Source organism: Cryptotermes secundus, unplaced genomic scaffold, assembly GCF_002891405.2.
Source record: "Cryptotermes secundus unplaced genomic scaffold, Csec_1.0 scaffold816, whole genome shotgun sequence".
Taxonomy (NCBI): Eukaryota; Metazoa; Arthropoda; class Insecta; order Blattodea; family Kalotermitidae; genus Cryptotermes; species Cryptotermes secundus.
Window position 1 is genome coordinate 2,253,963 of NW_019724601.1, and position 9,441 is coordinate 2,263,403.

General features: G+C 40.2%; 1 protein-coding gene across 2 annotated transcripts in view; it reads right to left on the bottom strand.

The window, feature by feature from the left end:
- Positions 1–5,335, bottom strand: part of LOC111862506 (dipeptidase 1) — a 214,131-nt gene extending 208,796 nt beyond the window's left edge. For both annotated transcript variants that reach the window (XM_023847979.2, XM_023847978.2), the window contains exon 1: positions 4,828–5,335. The gene's annotated coding sequence lies outside the window, so the exon portion shown is untranslated. The remainder of the gene's footprint in view (positions 1–4,827) is intronic.
- Between the last annotated feature and the right edge of the window lie 4,106 nt (positions 5,336–9,441).

Below are 9,441 nucleotides of genomic sequence, written 5' to 3' on the forward strand. Positions count from 1 at the left end.
CTACGCTACCGTGTGTTCCCTAAAAACTGTTCCATGTGCTTAATTAAGCACTGTGCCATGAAGACAAACGAGGGAGGTGAGGCATAGCCCCATTAGTTTGACCTCGGCACTCGAAGGAGGTGAGTAGTGAGCCTGACGCCCCGGCCGCTTTGACCTCATAGGGTAATCACCTCCAGTACCCACAGGATAGGAGGATGAGTGGGCCCCGGAGAAAAAAAAATCTTCCCACTGCCGGGTTCGAACTCCGGGCTTCCAGCCAGTAGCCAGGCTGCCTCTCCTTGGAAGCACTCCAAGTGATGTCCGTGAGTCGAAACCCGATTCTTAGATCGTCCATTCTGCAGACTACATGCTGTGTCTACTGAGCTGTCCCAACTCCGTGTACATATGTCGTTGTTCTTACAGTATCTGCTGTCTGTTTAAAATGAGTATTTGGTGCTCAAATTAAATCTACCTGACGCATGATAAGCAATGCCGTATTCTGGCTGGTACAGACTTCTGTTTCGGCAACAAAAACTGCTTCTCCCTCGCGAAACAATTCAATATCACAACGCTAGCAGCATACAAGACTTCATTTCATTTTCTAAAACGATTTTAAAAATTCATGCTTCAAATCTTCTTACACGCAAAAGAATAGGCATTTTCTTTGTGTTCCTTCCTGTAGTCATGATTTTTAAATGAACCATTTCACTGTGTTGGACACTTGGAAACCCTCCCGCCTTCAAGAGCCTTGAATGTCTGACGGTCTCTGAATGGAGAATTCCTACCCCACACTTCAGCGGAGTGCAGTTGCTTTACAGTTACTCATGCATTATAGTCAGTGTCGTTAGTTTAATGAAGGTACTCGACGGAAGGGGGCGGGTTCGATTCCCGATGAGGTCCCTGGAATTTTCAATTGACCTAATCCTTACAGCCGCATTACGTCCCTGAGGTCGACTCATCCTCTAACAGAAATGAGTATCAGGAATCTCCATGGGGGAAAAGGGTGGCCGGAGTGTAAGGCTGACAAATTCACCGTCATTTGTGAACCGACTGTCTAGAAAATGTGCGACCCTCGACGTCCCACAAATTTGTGGGCCTCCATGACCTGTTACAGGGATACCTTTACCTTTTTTCTTGCTGCGCGGTCTATAAATAGGAGATATTTTACTGGATTTGAGGTTCTCACAGCAGTCATTATGAACAATCTTCTGGAATATGACGTCATGATATCTCTGTGTCTGCTTATACATTCAACTGGTCGCTTGTCCCACTTACCTACACACGTTTGAAAATATGGCCGGTTTCAGGGCCAACTAAATTTATTGTTTTGCTTGCTCTTATTGGTTCTCTGTGGATTCCTTCTTGTGGCCCTATCGGAACCAGGTTTTCACTCTAGACTTGCTGGTTACCTTCTTGTCTTACAATTCTATCCTGATAAAGGAGCCAGTATGTTCCTCCGAAACGTGGACGATTAGGCGTCACATCCCAGAAGAGGGTACTCTAAATGTTCACAGCTATCAGAACATCAAATGTAACAAATTTCATTAATTATTCACAAAATCCGAACACTGGTTCCTATCCTGAGCCAAGTTAAGTTAATCTATACTCTGTCAATGAGATCATATCAGTGTGACTCCTCCAACTCAAAAAAGTTCTTTCAAGTAGTCTCTTTCCTCCTGGTTTTTGACGATCGTGTTCTATATTTAGCCTGCTTTCCTTATTTTGAAGAAATATATATCTTTATATCTCCCTTAATGTTGCTTGGCAACGGCTTGGTAAACACATTCTCGTGGAAAAGAATACACACGAAACAATAGAAGAAATCTCTGACGCGGTGTTTTATATGCGGCCTTCATTATCCGAGTTTGTCTCGCAGGTTAGAATACATCCACCGCAGCCCTGCGAGTGGTAGGAGGAGACGAAAACAGAACCCAGTGACTGGGGGTGTAACTGGGGCACCCTGTTCCTGGAGGGTATAAATACGGGGACCTGGCCCTCCAGGTTGGGGAAGTCTCAAATCGGAGACAGTAAATTATGGTCATGAGTCCCGCGGGACTCGGCCCCGAAAATGACTGCGTTGGCGAGGGCCAGCAGAAATTGTAAAGGAGAGACCCATCCTCTCATCAGAGAGTATGTTATGTAAGGGCTATAACCGCAAGTGTTCATTTGGAAGAAAATGCTGGTCGTGGGTCTCAAAGGGCTTGGCACAAAGAGGAACTGACTGGCCTTAAACCGCCAGTCGTAAAGTAATTCTGACTCTGACTCTGACTCTGATCTCTCTTCTCAGATCCAAATATTCTCCTCCGAACCTCGTTAAGTAAACGGTAGATATGTCGTGCAGATGTGTGTATTTTGTGGGCAAGAAATTAATTATCAGCAACTATATTCCATCACTGTAGCCTTTCTAACGCCACAACATTATGGTACAGCCCAAAGTATAGATATAGAGGGACTCTCCGAGACACAGGCTTACAATATTTTATGAAAGGGGCGCCAGAGCCTTACATAAACCATTTGCTAAAGCCAACGATTTCCTCGCCATAAAAATAAATAGTCTTATTGTTCACTTCCTTCTTTATAAGAATTTCGGCGCCGAATGTTATAAATTAATTTTTATGGGAGGAAATTATGTGTCGTGGTTCGTGGTTCGTTTCACGACTCTGTCAATATCTAGACAACATGATGCTGAATTATTAAGTAAAAAAGTGTCTGGAAGGAAGCGAGTGTCGTTTAATCGCGATAAATTCCTGGAAATTTCTTGGAGGCGCTGAAGAAAACCATCAAAGATCTTAGTCATGATAACCGGTGTCCCTGTTGAAATTCGAATTCAAATTCGTTTAGAGCGATACCTTTACTCCAGCCTGCCAGCTGAAATAATGTTTCAATAGGCGATTTGAACTGCGATATCGGGCCAAATTCCTACACCATTTTACTGTGCCCGAAGAATTTTTAAATTCACTTCCAATTTTAAAACACATTTTGTTTTCTATAAAGAATCTAGCTTGTAAAAAGGTAAAGCTGTCCCTATGCTTAACTAACTAAACATTACGCCATGAAGACGTATGGGGGAGTGTATAGATCCCCATTTTCTTGATATCGTCACTAGCTGGAGGTGAGTGATCAGCTTCACGCTCCGGCCGCTTTACCCCTAGGAAAGAGCCCACCGGTACCCATTGGATAGGTTGGGTGGACCCCAGAGAATATCTGGACGACGTGGAGAAGAGAAAATTCTTGACCCCACCGGGACTCGAACTCCGACCCCTCGGTCGTCCAGCCAGTAGCCAGTCGCTATACCGACTGAGCTATCCGGTTTCCGAATCTACCATGTTGCGAATCAAATTAATTAGAGCGAGACCTGAGGCTCTCATAGCGGCGAATATGAAAAGTATTGTCTTCTGGGTTGTCACATCGTCTCTGGCTTTATCTGCTTGTCGAGTGGCTTATTTTCCAAAGATATATAATGGGAGAGCGTGAACATTGTTTTTATTAGCTTTTGGTGCTAACGCTACATGTTTCGACCATTTTCTTGGGTCATCTCCAGGCGTACAAGAATATAGGTACTAGTTCTTGAATTGCGTCATTGATCAGTATGAATTCATACTGTATTTGTGTAAATATTTATATTAACAGATACACTTTGATTTAAATGTGGTTCACATGTAGTTTAAACTTGACAGTAAACCTTGACATTAAAAGGGTAAAAATTAATATTAAAACTAGAATTAAATAATTAATATTATAAGTCTTCCTGTAACACAATAATAATAAGACCACGGGGAACTGTATATATATATATATACACACACACAATATGAGATCTGAGTACTCAAGTCCAACAAACAAACAAACAAACTCCGTGGCTTGAGTCCGCAAGCGAATTATACCGACCGAGCGACCGCCGCTTGTCGGCGAAGTGAGTGCCAACTTTAGCGGATAGAGGGTGTCACGTGATCAGCGCAGTGAATCCCCAAGGTCGTTAATTTCGGGTTTCTAGAACTCATAAAAAATACTTCCATAATTAGCAACGCTGCAAATAAGTGTGCAATTCTTTCCTTTAAAGTTACGAAGATTATAAAAAAATTGACATTACATTAAACATCACTGTGACTTCTTAAGTTTCGTTCTTATAAAGTAACGCTGCATTACTCTTTAATTACTATATATTTAACAAATTAAATTATCTTACACGTAAATAACTCATATTATTTTAAATTATTGCGTAATATCGATAACTTTTATTTTATTTTAGTAGAAAGTTGAATTTACGCATTACAAATATGGACATTTCATTTTTACTAAATTGATTTCACTTGTGGTTGATTTATTTACATTATGCAAACAGCAATAGCGTAACAAATGCAGATTTAAATTAATCCGAAAAAAAAAAACGTCAATATAAATTCATTTTTAAACGTATTTTTTAACTAACATCCGATAGACAGGCCAATTCCGTTTATGCGACGAGACTTGCGGTCTGAACTCTAGAACTGCATTACTGATAATATCAGACTTACTGAGTGTACTTTCATGAGGAAATTAAGCACATACAGAACTTAAATTAGTGTTAGAATTTGAAGAATGCCGTCTTCTGGGATGTGGCGCCGCGTAGATCTTGGTAAACCCACGTTCTTCCGAAACGTCGGTTCATACAATATCTACACGACGCCACATCCCAGGAGACGGCATTCTTCATAGACACCGCCGTGAAAACCTCAAACTTTATACAGCGTTAGAAAAATTTTGAAGAAGAAATAATATAACTCAGAGCAGCGTGTTCTTGCCTGCCCTGTCGAATACTGTCACTCGTAACAATAAATGAGAAATGTAATTAAAAAGACGTCTACTCACCTAATCTTGGTCCAGAAGAATCTCTCTTCCTGTCAGAGCACCTCCAGATATTAACTGAAGAATTTCCTCTCCATATGACTTATCTTCCATCATCTTCGGTCCCGTTAGTTGTAAGTCCTATAATTTCAAAATTGTTACGCGTTACAAATTCTACACAATTTTTTACTGATACACCAAAATAATTTCAGAAGTTCTGTATTCTACGACTTGTTGATTAGCATATATCTGTCTCTCTCTCTTCTTCTCCAAACCACGTGCGTTTCATTACGTAATTCTATAATTTTTTCAAATACAAAACATTTTTCGAATATATATTTTTTTAAATCTTGTGCACAAATAATTATTTCTGTTACAATATTTCTATGTGAGAAGTGTCGATTTATTGTAGGCAGAGCTATGAAGAGTTGGGGCGGTTGCGTGTAGCATATCCCCGCGTGAATGGGGTTGTTTCCACCCCGGACACTACAGCCCAACTGAAAGGACTGGAGCTTCCAGGGAAACAGACCCCTCGACGCTGCTACCGGTTCTGCCTGGATAGAATGAGACAGAACCATAGTCTGTCTTTATCGCATGCGCGTCGGAACGATCTGCGTCCCCTAGCGACGCCACGACTTCTATGTTTATTTTATACACAGCGGCCAACAGTAATGTGTCATGCATGCATTTGATATACATCCACAATTGGAACCGTCACAAAGTTTCAGTAACACCTCTCCAAATGCCACAGTCCATGTGCTGAAGATGTAACGGGGAGGTTAAGGATATTGCATGTGTACATTGGTAACTCGTCACCAGAATGAAGGAAAGATTGTAACGAAAATTTGTGAATGACAGTGATGCATGAATATTAAAATTATGAAAGTTGTCACCAGAAAAGTGTCTGACTACAATCGCTGCGAGATATAATTCTGCATCATAAAATACAGGGAGAAATTATGGGGGGAAAAAAAAATGCAAATCCCATGAAAGAACAGTATTTAGAGAGAAATATCGACGAAGTCAGGAATACAGAATGTCCGTAAATATGAGTTTTGTTTTCCTGTCAAACACGACAATATACCAAACAACTCGCTCACATTCCGCTGTGCATAACAAAAAAAAAAGAAAAAATCCGTGGCCTGTAGTCCGGGCAACCGCTGCTTATTAGCGAAGTTAGTGCCAACTTTTGCGGATAGAGGCTGTCATGTGGTCAGCGCAACGGATCTATCTCGGTTTTCTAGACCGGAGCCGCTAGTTCCTTCATATAGCTCCTCAATTGTCCTCACGAAGCTGAGTGGACCACGTTCCAGACCCACTACTTCTCAGAAAATTTGGTAGCGTTGGGAATCGAACCCGGGACCTCTGGATCTGTAGGCAGGAACTCTGGCCAATAGACATTCCACTGTGCGTAACTGAGTTTATTGGTCGTACAATGTAGCAACATGTTTCGGATCGTCGTACCATCATCACGCAACACATTAACAAATCTTATACTACTGAATTACGCCTCCTATATGGATCCATATATAGTAATAACATTGTCTGTTACAATAAACCAAAAAATGTGGTATGTTTCTTTCCCTTTCGTTAATCACACTTATATGCACAGATTAAATGGTTATGTTTTTATACTGCTTGAAAAACGAATTAAGCAAATATTTAAAATTTATTAAGAGTCTTAAAATATTAAAAATATTAATATTAATAGGTCTAAATATTTTGAAAATATTGATTTTTATGTTATTTAACATGTTTTTCAACGAAAAACTTATATCTCTGCCTAATTACGCATCATGTCATGAAAAATTATAAGCGAGTGGAGGTCTAGTTCCATAAATTCTTAACCTTCGCACTATGTGGAGACGAAAGTTCAGTTTCAATCCCATGCCACTTTAGGTCCAGCGAAATATTTCCTAATATCCGTTGATCAGAAGATCAGGTGGGCCGCAGTACTGAAGATAAAATCCCTATACCGACTGAACCATACCGTTATAAAATATAACGAAATTTCGTCAAGAGCGAAGAAGGTATGAAGTCTCGAAATACGGACTTCTAGAGATGTGATTGGTGTAACATAACCTGTGTGGGTGAGACTTCAACAGAAAACCTGATCACACGTGCTGTAAGAGGGAAGATAGGTACTTCCTTTACGTATTGAACCTTATTGAATATTCGAATCACATATACTATAAGGTCGAATATTGCACGAAGACATAAATAAGAAAAAGAAGGAAATAAAATATGTGGGAAGGAAGATTCTACGGAATCATTCCGAATGTGAAAGGTTCGAGGATTTCGATTTCGATTCTCCTATTTTTATCTTTATCCGTTTTTACCCCCCTTACACTTCTCCGTCAACTTCATCTTTTCCATCCTTACCCAAACTTATAGATTTCTATGTCAACGCATCAGGGCGTTAATACTTCCAGCAAGATGGATTTCATATTGAAGAATCCAGATATTATTCAAACATATCTCTCTTCAAAATCATATTTAAGAATTCAAGTGTGTTTCTTATTACCACAGAAAATATGGCGAAATATATTAGATGATTACTATCGTCTGTGATGTGACGCCGTGAAATCTGGCGGAATTTCCCATGAATATGCTCCCTCCAAATACAGACAGTCTTCTGCCCTGACGATTTAACAGACTCGTGCACATTGCAGTAATTGTTAAAAGTTCAAATTTCATATTTATGACATTGTAATAATAGTGTCTGTACTTAGTGTACTACCTGAGCCCTTCTTGTGTAGCTGCCAATTCTGCAGCTACACAAGAACTTGCCAGAATTTTATGGAACCCGAAGGTTCATTACGTTGTTCACAAGTGCCCTCCACTGGTCCATATCCTGAGCCAGATCCATCCAATCATCCTATCTCTCTAAGATCCATTTTAATATTGTTCACCCACCTACGCCTTGGTCTTCCCTGTGGTCTCTTCCCTTCTGACTTTCCCACCAATATCCTATATGCATCCGTTTCTACCCAATTCGTGCTACATGCCCTGTCCACCTCATCCTCCTTGACTTGATCATTCTAATTATACTTGGAGAAGAGTACAAGTTGTGAACCATTGTAGTAGTGTACTATGTATGTATGTATTTATGTATTGATGACCAATGACATTGTAATATAGTTTCCTTATGAACTGATAATATCCTCCTGAAGGTGGTCGCTCCGACCGAAACATGTAAAGGATGAAAGATTGGACGGCGTTAATAATCTTTCATACTATCGCTAGTGTGACGGAGCAGGATGAACCAAGTAAAAAAATAGCACTGTAATTTTGTACGTAACGCCATGTAGTCCGGTAGTACTTCAACGACGTTTCGAACAAACGTACTGCTTCTATCTTCACGGTCGAAAAATAAGCCAAAATATCAGTCAATATGAAGGAAGGACCAAGTTGCAGATCGTTATGTTTGTTGGTTTCTTACTCAATCATTAACCGTGACGATGGAGGCAGTATGTTCCTCCGAAACTTCGGCAACTTCTACCAGACTGTACGGCATAACATCGAAGAACATGATACTTTTCATATTCATGATTTAGATATCCTGAAATACAACAAAAACTAATTTAAAATTATCATGAATACAAAAACCTATCCCTAGAGAGGTATGTATTCAGCATGGAAAGGGTTAACATGATCAGCTCAAACAGATCTTCCTCAGAAAATGTGGCGACGTTTTCATCAGGAGTTAGAATTAGACCATATGCCACTACTATGCCCCCGTAAGAGTCTTAGTGTGTCTGGAAAATGCTTTCAGATTACAGGCTTCCATCCAAGAAAGTGGATTTGTAGAGTGGTCACCGCTTAACAGAGATTAATGGTCTTCTTGGTGCTGTAACATTGAAACAACTTCATACAGTTGAAAGACTCTGTCATAAGGACGCTAAAAATAAGCCCTTTGCATTTCCAACGACTATATATATATATATAGCTTCAGCGCCATATATCTTACACTCTTGTATATATAACTAACTCCATGGAGCTAAGCCCTTCTTGAGAGGCCGCCAGTTATGCAGCTACTCAAGAACTTCCCAGCATTTTATGGAAACCGAACGTTCAGTACCGTGTTCACAAGAGCCCTCCACTGGTCCCTATCCTGAGTCAGATTAATCCAGTCCATACCACCCAATCCTATCACTCTAACATCCATTTTAATATTATCCACCCACATACGTCTTGATCTTCCTTGTGACCTCTTTCCTTCTGACTTTCCCACCAATATCCTATATGCATTCCTCTTCTGCCCTATTCGTGCTACATGCCCTGCCCATCTCATCCTCCTTGACTTGATAATTCTAATTACATTTGGAGAAGAGTGTAAGTTATGAAGCTCCATATATATATATACATTTTTCAGAGTTTAGTGTTTACAAACAGAATGCCCTACACAGCTGTCTTCTTACCCCAGGTCCTCGGTTTTGTCTCAATTCCACTAGGCATATGCTTTAACAGTACCTCAAATCAGGCCATGGCCACTTCCTTTCAGATCGTTTTCAATTAATCTGTCAACAATCATCCTACCATATAACAATATATGATCTAGATACTTTAACATGACGCCTGAAGTCCGGAATAATGAAGCAAGAGGAAAAGTCCATTGCTAGAAAACGGCTCGGTGAA